Genomic DNA, 18,810 nt, shown 5'->3' with positions numbered 1-18,810 from the left:
GTACCTAGGAATCAGCTTAACTAAGGAAGTAAAGGACCTGTACAAAGAAAACTACAAAACGCTACTTCAGGAAATAAAAGAGGACATGAGGAAATGGAAAGATATCCCCTGCTCATGGGTCGGGAGACTTAACACTGTCAAAATGGCAATACTACCGAAAGCAATGTATAAATTCAATGCAATCCCTATAAGGATACCCATGACATTCTTCAAAGAAATGGAGCAAACACTCCTGAAATTTACATGGAACAATAATCCCACACGAATAGCTAAAGCAATTCTTGGGAAAAAGAAAATGGGAGGAATCAACCTCCCTAACTTCAAACTGTACTAAAAAGCAGTAATAATTAAAACAGCATGGTACTGGAACAAAGGCTGAACTGCAGACCAATGGAACAGGATTGAATACACTGACATCTCCCCTCAATCATATGCTCATCTAATCTTTGATAAAGGTGCAAGTGATGTGAAGTGGAGTAAGGAAAGCCTCTTTAACAAATTTTGCTGGCATCACTGGATGGCTACATGCAAAAAAATGGTCTCAGAACTCTGCCTAACACCATGTACAAAAGTAAGATCAAAATGAATTAAAGACCTCAACATCAGACCAGAAACCATAAGGTCCATTGAAGACAAAGTTGGCAAAACCCTCCATGACATTAAAGCTAATGGTATCTTCAAAGATGCCACGCCACTGGCCGAGCAAGTGAAAACAGAGATAGATAAATGGGACTATCTTAAACTAAGAAGCTTCTGCACCTCCAAAGAAACAGTGACCAAAATACAAAGACAGTCTACAGAATGGGAAAGGATATTTGCCGAATACACATCTGACAAGAGGTTGATATCCAGGATATACAAAATACTGGTTAAAATTCACAAGAAGGAAACATCCAACCCCGTTCAAAAATAGGGCAATAAAATGAACAGAAAATTTCTCAAAGAAGAAATCCGAATGGCAAAAAGCGCATGAGAAAATGCTCTACATCATTAATCATCAGGGAGAAGCAGATCAAAACCACAATGAGATACCATCTCACACCTCAGAGACTGGCCCACATTCAAAAGAATAAAAGCAACCGATGCTGGCGCGGATGTGGCGAGAAAGGGACACTCCTTCACTGTTGGTGGGAATGTCGACTGGTTCAGCCCTTCTGGAAAACAGTATGGACGATTCTCAAAAAATTAGAAATTGAGCTCCCATTTGACCCAGCAATACCACTCCTGGGAATATATCCCAGAGAGGCAAAAATGTATAGTCGAAGTGACATCTGCACTTGTTTGTTCATTGCAGCACTCTTTACAATAACCAGAAACTGGAAGAAACCTGAATGCCCAAGAACAGATGACTGGTTAAAGAATCTTTCGTACATCTACACAATGGAGTACTATGTAGCTGTTAGAAAAGATGAAGTCATGAAATTTTCGTACAAGTGGTACAACATGGAAAGTATCATGCTAAGCGAAATGAGTCAGAAAGAGAGGGATAGACATAGAAAGATTGCATTCATCTGGGGGATAAAAAGTAACAAAATATGAGATTAATACCCAAGAATAGCTGAGATCAGCACCAGGAGGATTACTCCATAGCTTAGTGGCCAGCCGGGCATTCTAGAGGAAAGGGCAGCTCATTCTAGAGGAAAGGAAAGGGAGCACCAAATAAAGGGTGTTTGTAGGATCCTCCCAGGAGGGGAGATGCATGTCGAAAGTAGACTATGGACTGAACATGTTTGCCACTCAATACCTCTTTTGCAGACCACAACACCCAAAAGGAAAGAGAGAACACAGGGGATTGCCCTGCCACAGAGGCAGGGGGAATGAGGGGATGGGGGTGGGAGGGATATTATCCATGGTGGTGGAAAATGGGCACTGATGAAGGGATGGGTATCTGATCATTGTATAATCAAAACCCAAGCACAAAAAATTGTAAATATACAACTGTATCACATGGAGTTTCACTAATAAAAAAAAAACATTGCTGAGGAGTTCCCAGAACTGAACAATGCAGCCATTCAGATTCAAGGAGCCTGTAGGGTGCCAGCTAAAAGAGACCCTAACAAAAACACTCCAAGACATATCATAGTAAGAATTATGGATACCACTGATAGAGACACAATACTGCAAGCAGCATGGTCAATGAAGGAAATCCCATATAAAGGAGCACCCCTTAGATTCACAGCAGACCTATCAGGAAACCCTCCAAGCTCAAAAGCAATTGTGGGATATAGTGATAAAACTCACTGAAATGAACACTTCACCAAGAATACTCTATCCATAAGCAAGTTTGGCAAAACCCTCCACGACTTGAATCCAATGGTATCTTCAAAGATAACACGCAACTGGCCAAGCAAGTGAAAATAGAGATAGACAAACGGGACTACCTTAATTTAAGAAGCTTCTGCTTCTCAAAAGAAACAGTGACCAAAATACAAAGACCTTCTACAGAATGGGGAAGGATATTCACCCAATATCCATCTGACAAGGGATTGATATCAAGGATATATAAAGTACTGGTTAAACTTGACAAGAAGAAAACATGCAACCCCATCAAAAAATGGGGCAATGAATATTCTTTCCCATTCTGTAGGCTGTCTTTGTATTTTGGTCACTTTTTCTTTTGAGGTGCAGAAGCTTCTTAGTTTAAGATAGTCCCATTTGTCCGACAAGGGGTATACAAAGTACTGGTTAAATAAACTACACAAGAAGAAATCACCCAACCACATCAAAAAATGGGGCGAGGAAATGAACAGAAACTTTCGCAAAGAAGAAATCCGAATGGCAAAAAGGCACATTAGAAAATGCTCTACATCTCTAATCATCAGAGAGATGCAGATCAAAACAACCATGAGATATCATTTCACACCACAGAGACTGGCCCACATCCACAAGAACAAAAGCAACAGGTGCTGTCGCGGATGTGGCGAGAAAGGGACACTCCTTCACTGCTGGTGGGAATGCCTGCTGGTTCAACCCTTTTGGAAAACAGTATGGACGATTCTCAAAAAATTAGAATTTGATCTCCCATTTGACCCAGCTATAGCACTCCTGGGAATATATCCCAGAGAGGCAAAAATGTATAGTCGAAGTGACATCTGCAATTGTTTGTTCATTGCAGCACTCTTTACAATACCCAGAATCTGGAAGAAACCTGAGTGCCCGAGAACAGATGACTGGTTAAAGAAACTTTGGTACATTTACACAATGGAGTACTATGTAGCTGTTAGAAAAGATGAAGCTATTAAATTTACATACAAGTGATACTACATGGAAAGTAGCATGTTAAGCAAAATGAGTCAGAAAGAGCGGGATAGACACAGAAAGATTGCATTCATCTGGGGAACATAAAGCAACAAAACGGGAGACTAACACCCAGAAATGGCTGAGATTAGTACCAGGAATTTTGCTCCATGACTTGAAGCCCAGCCACTTGTGCTATGTGAAAAGGAAGCTCAGATAGAGAAGAGAGCACCAAATAAAGGGTGTTGTGAAGACCCTCCACGGTGGGAGAGGCATGCTAAAAGTAGTCTATAGACTAAACATGATTGCCACTCAATGCCTCTCTTGCAAAACACAGTTCCCAAAAGAAGAGAGAGAGAACTAGGGGGAATGCCCTGCCACAGCAGCAGGGTGGGACGGGGGGGGGGGGGATGGGGGATTGGAGGGATGCTAGGACCCGTGGGGGGGGAGGATGGGCACTGGTGGAGGGATGGGTACTTGATCATTGTATAACTGAAACCCAAGCACAAAAATTTATAAGTCTATAACTGTACCTCGTGGTTTTTCACTAATAAAAAAAATGATAAAAAAATGGGGCGATGAAATTAACAGAAATTTTCTCGAAGAAGAAATTCGAATGGCAAAAAGGCACATGAGAAAATGCTTTACATCATTAATCATCAGGGAGATGCAGAACAAAACAACAATGAGATACCATCTCACACCACAGAGACTGGCCCACATCCAAAAGAACAAAAGCAACCAGTGTTGGCGCAGATGTGGTGAGAATGGGACCCTGCTTCGCTGCTGGTGGGAATGCTGACAGGTTCAGCCCTTTTGGAAAACAGTATGGGCAATACTAAAAAAATTAGAAATTGAGCACCCGTTTGACCCAGTAGTACACTCCTGGGAATATATCCCGGTGAGGCAAAAAAGTACAGTTGACATGATATCTGCACTTCTATATTCATTGCTGCACTGTTCATATTAGCCAAAATCTGGGAAAAAATCTCAGTGCGTGAGAACAGATAACTGGTTAAAGAAACTTTGGTACATCTACACAATAGTTATAAAAGATGAAGTCATGAGATTTACATTCAAGTGGTACTACATTGAAAATATCATGCTATGTGAAATGAGTCAGAAAGGAAGGGACGGACATAGAAAGATTGCATTCATCTGGGGAATATAAAGTAACAGAATAGGAGACTAACATCCAAGAATAGCCGAAATAAGTACCAGGAGGTTCTCTCCATGGCTTGGAGGCCAAGCACACATGCTAGGGGAAAAGGCAGCTCAGATAGAGAAGGAAGCACCAAGTAAAGTGTGGTGGGAGGATCCTCCCAGAATGGGAGTTGAATGCTGAAAGTATAGACCTAACATGATTGCCACTCAATGCCTCTTTTGCAAACCACAGCACCCAAAAGGAGAGAGAGAACAAAAGGTAATGCCCTGCCACATAGGTAGGGTGGGATGGGGGGAAGGGGGATGGAAGGGATACTGGTATCATTGGTAGTGGAGAATGGGCACTGGTGGAGGGATGGGTACTCGATCACTGTATATCTGAAACCCAAGCACAAAAATTTGTAAGTCTACAACAGTATCTCATGTGTTTCACTAATACAATTTTTTTAAATCACTGTATCACTGTCATCCTGTTGTTCATCAATTTCCTCGAGCAGGCACCAGTAATGTCTCCTTTGTCCTGAGATTATAGAAAGTACCACATTCGAGGCTCTTTTAGGATCAGAAGAATGAGACCCAAAATTGTTACTGGGTTTTGGCATACTGAATACGCCACGGGGAGGTTGCCAGACTCTGCCGTATGGGCAGGATACTTTTGGTAGCCTGCCATGTTCTCCAGAGAAAGAACTAGGTAATAAGATGTCACGTGGCCACAAATGCGGCAGCGCACTTCTGGGAGCTGAGTTTTATAGTCTCTGGGTCTTGGCCGTTGATGCGATTACATGGCACCAGGGGCAGTTGGTGGATGTAACTCCTACATACTGGAAGATGGGGGATCTGGGTGGGGGAGGCCCAGTCCCAATCCGAGCAGGCTTGGATATCTATGCCCTGGGTCCCACAATCCTGGGTTCATCTGCGGGTTCCTTCATGCGTGAGACTCATCCAAACGTGTGGAGAGTGGTCTTAAGCATGGCTGTGGCTGGAATAGGAGGTCTTCAGCTGCCGGTGCTCTGCTTGGGGTGGGGAGGGAAACTCAACCCACTCTCCTCCAAGGGATCCGCTGAGGACACCCAGGCACTCTTATATTAAAATATATATATGTATATATATATAACCCCTAAAAACTTAAAACAACTTTTAAAAAATCGTGATTTACTTCCATTACTTTCCTAAACAGTTGCATAATGTTCCATATTGGGGCACAGAAGGAAAATTTCTTATGCCTCTATGCTTCTCTCAGGCTACTTGAGTAATCAAAACAGATATGTTAACAGGAGAAAGAGATCAACTTAATGGCATAGGTAAGGAATAATCTAGGTACAAAGATTCTGTCAGGGAGATAGGGCTGTTTCCTGAACTAAAAATTAGGACCAGGGCCTGGGGATTCAATGAGAAAGAAAGAAGACTTTACATGATAAAGAGGTTGACTCATGTATACCTAATAATATAGCCATGTTTTATAGGTAGAAAGGGTATGTAGCGAAATAATGCCACATAATGATAACGTCACCTGCCCACACCTAATGTGCTGATCAGAGCTTCTCCAGGTTCAGTGCTTGAGCACTGCTCCGTTACTCAGGGAACAATGCATTGCCAGAGATACAACTCAGGGTTTCATTAGAGCAAGGCGATTTTTTCACAACTAAATGACATCCCTGGACCCAAGTTCATCTTTTGTGTTTTTTGTTTTCTTTTGTCTCCAAGAGTTGCAATTAATCTCAGTTCAAAGTAATTGACACACCGAAGAGGTATAACCCGAAGGGTTGTTCTAACAACCTTAATCCAGCCCAAAAAGTACTTTATACATATCAAAGAAATATAAATCAAAACTATGATGAGACAGCACTTCACACCAGTGATGATGCGTATGTCAAAAATATTGGAACAACTTTTAAAAAGAATGTGGAGGAAAAGGATATGGGTATGTGACCTGAGGAAATAAAAGTTAATGTGTGAAAGTTAATGTATTTTTTTCCTCTATAGAAAATTGTATGGCTATTTTCCTTTAAAAAGGTAAATATAGAAATGATAAAAGTAAAACTACAATTTAATCTAGCAGTACTGTTCTGGGGCAATTACCCAAAAGGATATGAAAACATTAATTTAAAGGGATTTTCCCCACAACCCTGTGTTCATAGCAGCATTATTCAGCATTATTCAAAAAACATGGAATTAACCAAAGCATGGGATATTCAAAGCATGGAATTAAACTTAATGCCTATCTACATATGACTAGATAAACAAATTGTGGTACATACATTCAGTGGAATACTTTTCAGCTGGTAAAGAAAATAAATTTTATGATTATTTGAACAAAATGGTTAGAAGTTGAGGTGATCCTGCTAAATAAAATAAGGAAGTTAAAGACAAGATTGTTTCATTGAAATATAGAATGTAAATAAATAAACTGGCTAAAAACCAAAATTACCTCCTAATGTCCGAGAGATAATACAATAGGTAAGTGACTTGTCTTGAACACAGTCAGAATGGATTCAGCCCAAAGCACTGAAAATGGTTCCCCAAACACCATCAGAAATGATCCCTGAGTGCAGAGCCAGGATTAAGTCCTGAGCACCACTGGGTATGGTCACGAAACAAATAAAAACAAAATTAATTCCTAGACTGTGTTAAAAACTATGCTGGTTGGGCCAGAGAGATAGTATAGCAGGTAGAACAGTTGCCTTGCATGGGGCAGACCAGATTTTGATCCCTGGCATCACATATGATACCCCCAGCCCTGCCTGGAGTGAAACCTGAACGCAGAGTAAGGAGTAATCTCTGAGCACTGCCAGGTTTGTTCCTAAGACAAAACAAATAAACTACAGTGGTTACCATAAGAGAAAAGGGAGTGAAAGGATTGATGTATAGAAAAGTCTTTTGGTGATAACATTGGAACTTTAGTGATGAGTAGGATGAATTGTATGTATTCATAGAACTGTAAAGCTAAACTCCTGAAGCTCTGCAGCATTTTCATCCAACTATAAATCAATAATAACAGAAAAGAAATAGTACTAGAACTTCTTGGCAATGCAAGAAAACAAATCCAATACAAAAAATGTACATTCATGTTTTTTAAAAGGAAGTCTTCACATACCATTTAACCCAAATAGCTCTCCACCCATCACAGTTGAATTATTCACTGAGTAAGATTTTGGAATTTCTTCTCCCTTGACAATTTCCAAAAAAATCTATTTGTCTTCAAGAACACAGAGTAGGGTTTGTTTTGATTAGTTTGTTTAGTTGATTTTGCTTGTTTGTTCTTGTGACCTTTCCAAATTTATATTTTATATTCATAGCAAAAAGGAAGTATTGTGTCTAAATTAACCCAGTTTAAACCAAATGCTAGTAATTTGAAATTAAGATCAGCATTTATTTCTTAAAATCAAGTGGGAGCCTGGAAAATAACTAGGTGGCAGAGAGCATCTTAAGTATGTTCGGGACCTTAAGTTCCATCCCTCTCTGTGTATGCCTCAAACAACATGCTCTGCTGGGTGGCCTTGGGAGTAGTGTCCTAGCACCAGGAGTTAAACATCACACTCCCCTCCCAGAGCAGTGCCAGGAGGCCCCCTTATTAAAGATTGAAATTTTTAAAAACAAATAACAGTCAGGTACATGACTCAGCAATTAGAGTACATGTATAGCATGTACACAGTAGCCTGGGTTTAAGCCCTGGCAGCAAGTGAAACATGTATTTTTCTGCCTGTGCAATCAATTTGTAGCATCTTGGTTTAATTTTGCTTTCACATGCATATAGGTAAGGTGTTTAAAACCTATGTTTTAGGACTTCAATTTTCCTCCAGGCTATAATCCTCAAAAAGAAGATTGTAAAATTATTTTGATATGAATTGGGCTGGTAGCAATCTCATGTCAGCTGAGATAAAATTAAATTTCTTAGCACAAATTCAGGAAAATTTGGAGTGACATTCAATGTTTCCTTCAGCTTGAATACCTATATTGAACAATTACTTTATTTTCTTTTCATAGCTAAACTATCAGTCTATACCTATCAGGTAAATGGAATAGAGAGTCATCTAAAGTGCAACATGAAACTAATCCATATAGGTAAGTCAGCTTTCTTTCTTTCTTTCTTTCTTTCTTTTTCTTTCTTTCTTTCTTTCTTTCTTTCTTTCTTTCTTTTTTCTTCTTTCTTTTGTTCCTACTTTCTATTTCTTCGTGTCCTCTTTTATTTCATGGAGTAGTGTCTTGTAGTTTTCATTGTACGGGTCCTTTACCTCTTTAGTTAGACTGATTCCGAGGTATTTGATTTTCTGGGGCACAATTGTGAACGGGATTTTTTTATGTCACTTTCCTCTCTCTCATTATTTGCATATAGGAAGATCATGGAGTTTTGGGGCATTAATTTTATAGCCTGCGACTTAATTGTAGAAGTCTATTGCATCTAGAAGTTTCTTGATTTAGGGTTCTCGTGATATAGTATCATATCATCTGCAAATAGTGAGAGCTTGATTTCTTCCTTTCCTATCTGGATGCCTTTAATGTCTTTTTCTTGCCTAATCGTCACTGCAGGTACTTCCAGTACTATATTGAACAGAAATGGTGATAGAGGGCATCCTTGTCTTGTCCCTGATCTTAGAGGGAAGGCCCTTAGTTGTTCCCCATTGAGGATAATGCTTGCCATAGGTTTGTCTAAGATTGCTTTGACTATCTTGAGGAAAGTTCCTTCAAAACTAATTTTGGTAAGAGTTTTCATCATAAACGGGTGCTGGATCTTGTCAAAAGCTTTCTCTGCGTCTACTGATATGATCATATGGTTTTTATCTTTACTTTCATTTCATTTTATCTTTACTTTAATTTCATTGGTTTCTATTGTGATGTTCCCTTTTTTATTTCTTATTCTGTTTATTAGGGTTCTCTCTCTTTCTTTGTTGAGGCTTGATAATGGTTTATCTGTGTAAATACAAAAAGAATGTGTAAATACTAAAAGGATGGCGACAGCCTATCTCTCCCGCTGCCCGCATTCGGTAGTCTCAGGCCATTTCCCTACTCCAGGGAGGTCGATGGTGATGGGCAGGCGAAGGAAGGAAATAAGGGCCAGGCTGGTTGGTCTTAATAGCAGTTCATTACAAGGAAAAAACTTCTGTCATGGAGGGCTCAGGATCTCTCAAGCACGTGTCTCCCAGGTACTCTCAGGCCTATGTTCTCCATTCTCTCAATTCTCTCAAACTCGTGTTCCCTAAATTCTCTCAGCCTGTGTCCCCATTCTCTCAGACCTGTCTCTTTGGTCCCTCAGCACGTGTCACCCAGAAAGCCCCGAAAATCTCCTTATATGGTACCTCATGGTACCTCTAAAGGGCTCAATACAGTGATGTCATCAAAAAGAGTTACAGAAAGAACATTGAGGCAGCAAAACATACTTTGTTTCCTTACATCTGCAAGCCAGTAATTTTGGCCTCCTGAAAGAAGATACAAAATCAAGACTGAAACCTTTCACAAGCACTTTCATAAGAGACAAGCACTTGCATTTGCATCCCAAAGACCAGTCTGCTAGAGCTTGGAATCTGCATCCCAAAGACCAGGCCTGGCTAACACCTGAGCTCTGCATATCTAAGACCAGCTAGGTTTCCTTGAGAAAAGGGAAACTACCTCTTACAATATACTGAAATTATTTACTGAAGGCAGTTTGAAAAGGAAAAATGTTTAGCCTCATCCAAACTAGTCAGGACACATGGGAAGGGGAAAGCCGCTTCTAGGACAGATTCTCATTTAGCAGATCAACTCACTCTAGAAAGGAATCCCCTGGGTGTGTTTCTCCTCTCCTTGTCCCACCAACATATAAGCATACATAATATAGATCATTTTGTATGGATACAGTAAGAAATACTTTAAGCTTGTAGAATTGCTCTCCTAGGGCCATCTTGATCTCAGACTATAGTGCTTAGGCCAGATTATCTTTCCTATCCCTGGCAGGGTCCTAGTCTCGCTGTTACTTTTGGATCATGACAGCATTTGTCTATGATCAAAATCCTAACTTGTAGTTAAGAATCGTGGCACTTTGGCCTGGCCCATCTTGATGCCAGGGTAGCACCTAGTTTACCTGCTTGCCCTGGTTCCATCCAGTCCCTCTTCGGGACCCTGCTTTTGGGGGTGCTAGGAAGTGAGGACAACTGAGGCTTAAATTGAGAAAACAGATGCCCGGGAGTGAATAATATTCAAGGCCAATTAAATCCTAAGTTACAAAGCATAATATTAATTGTCTTCCTGTATCTATACAAAAAGGACATTGCATTAAAGTAAACTATTCAAAAGACATAAGGAGAGGAGAAAGGCAATATTAACTTACAATACAAATTCAGTGTCCTAGAAGGATCTGACCTCCAAATTAACAGATTCTGATCAGGGGACAAGCTGATTAACTGGTTAGGGAAGAGAGCACAAAGAAGTGGTTACAGACAAACAAAGGAATGGGAGTGACTCGGGAGCACTGTGATGGGTGCGATGTGGGCAGGTAGATAGGGAAAGGCCCTTTGCAATAAAACAAAGTTTCATGGAAGAAGAATTCTAGGAATGACCCACCTTGTGGATACAGAAAACAAAGGCCTGATAAGACCATCCAAGACCATCCGCAGACCCTGAGGATATAGGCCTCCTCTCCATGAAGTTCCTCTTTTTGGACATCCCCTTTACTCCCAACCTCCCTGGTAACCTCCTTAGCAATGGACTTTTACTTGGGAAGAAGCCCCACGTGGGGGCAGGTTGGAGAAACCCTATAAAGGCCACCTGGAACAAAGGAAGGGCGCACATATGCTGCCTGAGCCCATGTGTGCTTACGCCCACGTGGCTGAGCACATGTGGTGCCTGAGTACATGTGTCGCCCGCATCGTCCCTCTTGAGATGTGTACTTTCATGCTTTCATGTCTAATGCTAGGATGTGTGTAGGGGCTCTCTCCACCCTTGGAGAAGCCCGTGTTCTCTCTTGAGTATGTTTCTCTCTCTCTCTCTCTCTCTCTCTCTCTCTCTCTCTCTCTCTCTCTCTCTCTCTCTCTCTCTCTCTCTCTCCCTCTGCACCTAAAAATCCTCCAAATAAAATCTATTTGTTTCACTGCTTGTCTACTCCTGAAATTCCTTTCTGCGAGGCGAGACAAGAACCCAGTAACCCTAGGTCCTGGGTGGCAGAGGCGGGTGGAGAGAAAGTAACTGTCTTTCTCCTTCTCTCTTCACATAAGTTATCCGTGGGGCTCACTGACATCAGGTGTAACCTGATAAACCTAAGCTCCTTGTATTCCAACATTTATCAATTTTGTTTATTTTCTCAAAGAACCAGCTCTTGGTTTCATTGAACTTTAGGATTGTTTTTTGGTTTTCCATGTCCTTAATTTCTGCTCTAAGTTTTATTATTTATTTCCTTTGGCCAATTTTTGATTCCTTTTGTTGGTCTTTTTCTAAGATCTTGAGCTGTGAGGTCAGGTTATCTATGTAGGCCCTTTCTTCCTTAGGAATGCTTGCAAACCTATAAATTTTCGTCTTTAACATGGCTTTAGCTGCATACCACAGGTTCTGGTAGCTCGTGTCTTCATTCTCATTTGTTTCCAGGTATTGTTTTATTTTGTCCTTGACATTCTTCCTGACTCACTCATTGTTCAACATTAAGTTGTTTAATTTCCAGGTGTTTTATTTGTTTTTCGGTGTCTTTGTGTGATTCGCTTCTATCTTCAGTGCTTCCTGCTCTGAAAAGTTGTTGATACTACTTTTATCTTCCTGATTCTATTGAGGTATGTCTTGTGGCCTAGCACGTGTTCTATTTTGTAAAATTTTCCATGTGCACTGGAAAAGAATGTGTATTCTTTCTTTTGGGAATGTAAATCCCTGTATTAGCCCTCTCTCTTCTATTTCTTCCTTCAAAGCCAATGATTCCTTGCTGAGTTGTGTTCTTGTTGATCTATCCAGAAGTGATAAGGCAATGATGAAGTCTCCAACTACTATTGTGTTGCTAGCAATGTCCTCCTTAAAATCTGTTAGCAGTTGTTTTAAATATTTAGCTGTTCCATCATTAGGTGCCTATACATTTAAGAGTGTGATTTCTCCTGGTTGTATGTATCCCTTGGTAAATAGAAAATGACCTTCGCTGTCCCTTCTAATATTTTTCAACCAGAAATTTATGTAGTCGGATACTAGTATGGTTACCCCAGTTTTTTTGAGGAAGCTGTTTGCTTGCAGGATTGTTTTCCAGCCTTTAACTTTGAGTCTGTGTTTGCTCTGACTGTTCAGATGAGTTTCTTGTAGGCAACAGAATGTTAGGTTCTGTCTCTAAATCCATTCTGACACTCTGTGTCTCTTAATTGGTGAGATTAGACCATTGACATTGAGAGAGATTATTGTTATCCAGTTTTTTTAAATTTTTTTTTAGTGAGACACCATGAGGTAGAGTTGTAGACTTACAAATTTTGTGCTTGGGTTTCAATTATATGTATAATTGTTATCGGGTTTTGTGTCATCTTTCTATAAGGGTTTGTTATGCTTGTATGGTTGGTCTTGTCTTATAGTAGCCCCTTTAGCCCTTCTTTTAGTTTTGGTTTTGAGTCTATGATTTTCCTGAGCTGCTGTTTATCCAGAAAACAGTGTACCGTTCCTTCGAGTTTGAGTGAGAGTTTAGCCGGATAGAGTATTCTTGGTGAAATGTTCATTTCAATGAGTTTTTTTTCACTATATCCCACAATTACTTTCAGGCTTGGAGGGTTTCCTCTGATAGGTCTGCTGTGAATCTAAGGGGTGCTCCTTTGTATGAGATTTCCTTCTTTGACCTTGCTGCTTGTGGTATTGCGTCTCTATCCATGGCATCCATCATTCTTACTATGATATGTCTTGGAGTGTTTTTGTTAGGGTCTCTTTTAGCTGGCATTCTTCAGGCTCCTTGAATCTGAATGGCTGCATTGTTCAGTTCTAGGAACTCTTCAGCAATGGTTTGTTTAATCGTGGGTTTTTCATTGGGATTGTTTCCCTGACCTTCTGGCTCCAATGATTCTAATGTTGTTCCTCTTGGAATCATCTTCTAGGACTCTGAATTGCTCTAGAGCTATTTTGAGGTCTCTTCCCATTGTTTGTTGTTGCCTGTCGGCTTCATGGTGCAATCCTCCAGTTCACTGATTCTGTCTTCAGCTCTGGCCATTCTACTGTTTAGAGCACAGACTGTGTTTTTTATTTCATCTACGGAATCTTTTACTCATGACATTTCTGTGCGTAGCTTTCCAATTTCTGCTCTCATTTCTTCCTGTATTTTCTTGTTTCTTTCTCTCATGTCCTCCTTTAATTTACTAGATATCTGTCTCACTATTTCATTGAGTTCATTGAACATCTTCATTGCTTCATATTAGAATTCTTTCTCAGAGACTTCCCTTAGGTGAGTAGCACCTACTGAGACTTCTGGACTCTTTTCATCATCCTCCCCTCGTGGTGAGGGCTTGCATTGTTTCTTCATGTTGGTGTGGAGGTATGGAGACTGAGATGTTACACAAGATTTCTGGGTATGAGCACACTACCTGTGACCCAAAATTATGCTATGCCCATTTCTGAAGAGGCCACGCCCCCTACAGGTACCTGTTGTGTGTGGGGGTATAACCTGGGTGAGGAAGAACCCAGAAGCACAGTGTTGGGGATTAACAGGAAGAGGCTCAGTGATGGTGAGCATCCCAGGGTCCTAGAGGACATCTGGTGCACATGTGCTGGGAAAGCCAAGTCCCAGTTTCAAATGACTGACCTTGGGGAGGATGAAGACTGGGCATAGCTTTGGGGACGAACAGGAAGAGGCTCAGAGATGGTGAGCATCCCAGGGTCCTAGAGAATGCCTGGGGTGCATACACAGGGAAAGCCAAGTCCCAGGTTCCTGAAACTCTATCTTTCTTTCTTGCTTGCATGCTTCCTTCCTTCCTTCCTTCCTTCCTTCCTTCCTTCCTTCCTTCCTTCCTTCCTTCCTTTCTTCCCTCCTTTCTTTCTTTCTGTATATTAAATGAAATATAACAGGTAGGTAAAGGTAAAGGCCCTCCCGTTGATCGTCGATTTGCTCGAGCGGGCCCAGTAACGTCTCCATTGGAGACTTTGTTGTTACTGTGTCTGGCATATCCAATACTCTCGGAAGCTTGCCGGGCTCTCCGAGAGGGGCGGAGGAATCGAACTCGGGTCGGCCATGTTGGCCGCTTGTAAGGCGAACGCCCTACCCGCTGTGCTATCGCTCCAGCCCTGGAGCTGTTATCGCATAACAGGAAATATTGCACAGATTTCTTTAATTTCTACAATTAAAACTAGTTGAAACAACGTTAGAAATGGAGAGCTTTCTGTTCTTTTGGGGGGGTATGGGATGACACATCCTGCAGGTTTTAGGGCTTAGTCCTGACTCTGTGCTCAGAAATCATATCTAACGGTGCTGGGAGACAATATGTGATGCCAAGGATTGAACCAATGTTAACCACATGCAATGCTTAAACCTTCCTTTATCTTTCTGATATCAACTGCTAGTTACTTAAAAGCAGGTAGTTTCTTTAAAGCAGCCACTGAAGGTCGGAAAGTACAGCGGCTAGGGCATTTACCTAGCTTGCAACTGACCTAAATTCAATTCCCAGCATCCCATACATTCTCCCCAAGCTTTCCAGGAGTAATTCTTGAGCACAGAGCCAGAAGTAGGTTCTGAGCACCGCCAGGTATGGCCCAAAAATGAAACAAAAAAAAAAAGCAAACAAAAAGCATTCTTCGAAGAAACTGTAGGAAAAGAGGGGAAACCTTTTCTTTTCCTTCTAGGTTTTTCTTCGAGTGGTTAAACAATTGTATTAAAATCAGATTAGTAGATATAAAAGGACAAATTTAATAACATTTATAGGAGTAATCTACATGATAGTATATTCTAAAATAAATAGGACCAATCAAGGTTTTTATTCTTGAATCGTGGAATAAAAAAAGAGTCTTGGGCATCAAGCAGGCACTCACAGCAAGAGATTCTCACTACAAACCAGGTGCTCTGTGGCAAAACAGCCACCAGATAGGTTTCTTTAATAGAATGCTTCTATTGAATCTTGATAATACTCATTCTTTGAGATTTTGTTCATGTTGTTTCCATTTAAATGTGTGTATATTTATTTAAATTGAAAAGCTAATCGGAGTCCAAAGAAAGAAGCAGGCATATCCATGATTCTAAAGCAGAGGTGGTGAAGAATGATGTTAACAACATCGCTGACAACATCACTGAAGAATGGTATCTCAACTCTGGAGATCACAGCCAGTTCTTCAGTCAGAGAGAAGATGGCACCTACTACCTTGTAGTGGACTTGTATCTCACAGAAAGAATGTCTTTATCTTGCATTTTAGTGTAAGACAAATACACTAAAAGTCCCAGAAGTGTGCCAGATGCTCCTTTGCTCTGTCAAGAGTAATGGTTTTGTTTGTGATTTTATACATGTGCATTTGTTTAATAATTACTGACTTTACTCCTGGAATACAGTGGCTTTGGGTTATGGGTTTAAGATAACGTTTACTGAAAAGTAAGCTTCTGCTGCATTCTAAGTTTTTCTGAACCCTGCAGGACCTCAATTACCTCAGTTGACAAGTCAAGGTGCCACATAAGAAAACATCTGCTCTGAGCATCTCAGAGAAGCTTATGCCTCATGATATAATCCCCAAAAAATGGTGGTGGTGAGATATGGTGTGTGTGAGAGAGAGATAAAGAGAGAGACAGAGAGAGAAAGAGAGAGAGAAGAAAAAGAGAGAGGATGGTTGGAGAAAGGTGCGGGAGAGGGTAAGAATCAGTTTGGGAGGGAGAGAATGCGAATATTTGCCTAACACTTTCTCCTCTTTTCTGAAAGCTCAATTTACAGGCATGGGAGATGTGACAGAGACAACTAACTTACTAGTCAACTAGAAACCTTTTCTCCTAGAGCTTCTCCAGTAATGACCAAATTCTTGTCTTCATGTCTCTAACCGACTCCTCCAGTTATTCATTTGAAGACCTCAGGAGCTGCTAAACTTCTATTTCTAAATCTTTATTTAGAGTCATAGAACTCATTATTTGATTTTTCAATTTGCTCCATATAATTGCCATAAATGTTTTAAAGTCAGGGAAAGGATTTGTGAAAAAAAATTCTGTTAAAAAATCAAAGCAACAACAACAACAACAATCAAACAAGTGATGGGGCTGGAGAGTTAGTACAATTAGTAAAGACACTTGCCTTTCATGCAAACAAGGATCCCATATGCATACATATCTCCTGGCACTGCCAGGAATAATTTCTGAGTGCAAAGCCAGAAGGTACCCTTGAGCATCACTAGGTGTTACCAAAAAAACTAAAAAACGTCAAAATATGTTAAATAAAATTGGAATAGTTTGAAATAGTATGAATGTTACAATCCCGCTTTTAAATTTTTTATATTTCTCTGCACACACAAATACATGCAGGGTAAAATATTTCTTAAAAATACACACATAGCAGTGTTTCCCAAATGTTTTTTCATGGAATGGCAAATCATGGGCTGCTAAAGGTATTTTTTTTCATGATTATTTCTTTCTTATTGGGTTGCAACACTATAAAATTTTCAGAAGAATGGTTTGACAGCTATGTACATAAACAGACCCACTAGTTTCTAGTGTCATTCCCATGATCAGATTGACCCTTCGACCCTTTCTTCCCAACGCCCCCCATGTCCTCCCCATCTGGAAACCATCTTATTTTTGTAGTCTTGAAAGTTATTTTTGTTGTGATTTGTTAGTTCATTAGCCTTTGCTATTTATATTCAGAATATGAGAGAAACCATCTGGTAATTGTTTTTCACTTTCTGTTTTACTTTGCTTAGTATAATTACTTAAACTCATATCCATGTTGTCATGAAAGGTAATATTTAAACTTTAAAATAGCTGAGTAGTGTTCCTTGGGTATATCCATAATAGCTTCTTTATTCAGCCAGCTATTGGCAGGGTATTAGGTTGTTTACTATTCTCATCTATTGTGTATAATGCTGATGTGAACATGTTATGTATAGAGAGCTTCTAACTCATGTTTTCATATTCTTCAGATATACCTAGAAGTATTGCTAGAGCTAATGTTATCTCTGTCTAAAGACTTTTAAGGTATCTCTATTCTATTTTCCAGTTTTCATTCTCTACAGTTTATGAGAATTCTTTTAGATCTGCAACCTTACGAGAACATGCTGTTTCCAGTTCTTTTTGACAGAGGTGATTCTCACAAGTATTAGATAGTTCATTTTGGTTTTTTAATATGCATTTTCCTGATGCATATAAAATACTGCAAAGTGAAGCAATATTTTTTCATATGCCTGTACACAGGATTTTAGTGAAAGAAGTGTCTATACACCTATTCTACCCATTTTTTGTTGTTTTTTGTTGTTGATAATTGAACTTTATGAGCTTGTTGCTCATTTTGGATGTTAACCCTTTCTCTGATGTATCATCTGAAAATATCTTCTCCCTCCAAGACTAGATTTTCTTTTTCTGTTTTTTTATGGTAATTTCTTTAGCTGTACAAAGCTTTCTAGATTGATAAAGTCCAATTTTGTTTTTGCTTTTGGTTCCTTAACATTTGAAGTTAGTCCCACCAAATATCCCCATTATTAGTCTTGAGCACATCATTGTTTATTCACTGTCTTTTATGACTGCAGATCTTGTCTTTAATTGATTTTAGTTCATTTGTGTGAATGGTATTAAATAATGATCAGTTTGTATCACACAACAAGGTGTTGTTTTTTGGGTTATTTTTTTTTTGAACCTGTAATTCCAGGTTTCCCAACACCATAAATTCCTTCCTTTTTTGATATGTTCTTGAACCCTTTGTAATCATTTAGGTGATCAAATGGATGCTGCTTATTTCTTGGATTATTAATACTGTTCCATTATTCTGTGTCTTCTTTTGTTTTAATGCTTTGTAATTTATTCTTAAGTGAGGACTCAAGATACCTCCATTTTTCTTCCTTTTTCTCAGAATGACTTTGGTTATTTGAGGTCCTTTGTAGTTCTGTACAAATTTTACAATTGTTTGCATTATTTCCCTGAGCATGCCATTGCTGTGTTGAATTGCAAGTTGCCTTAGGGAAGATGTCCATTTTAACAACCCAGGAACATTCCATCTCCTGTTACTTCTGTTTATTTTAACAATGATTTTTATTTACTTATTCATTATATTTTTGTTCATTAATTCTGTTCTGTTTCTGTCATCTGTCTTAGTTCTTTTTAAAAATTAATTTATTTGGGCCAGAGAGATAGTACAGCAAGTAGGGCATTTGTATTGCACACGGCCAACTCAGGTTCAATCCCCAACATCCCATATGGAACCCCAAGCACCACCAGGAGTAATACCTGAGTGCAGGACCAGGAGTAATCCCTGAGCATCATCAGGTGTGACCCCCCAAAAAATTAATTTATTTGAGGCATTATGATTTACAATACTGTTCATAATGGGT

The sequence above is a fragment of the Sorex fumeus genome, unplaced genomic scaffold (genome assembly GCF_029834395.1).
Source record: "Sorex fumeus unplaced genomic scaffold, SorFum_2.1 ptg000035l, whole genome shotgun sequence".
NCBI lineage: Eukaryota > Metazoa > Chordata > Mammalia > Eulipotyphla > Soricidae > Sorex > Sorex fumeus.
Note: the sequence above shows the minus strand (reverse complement) of the source record.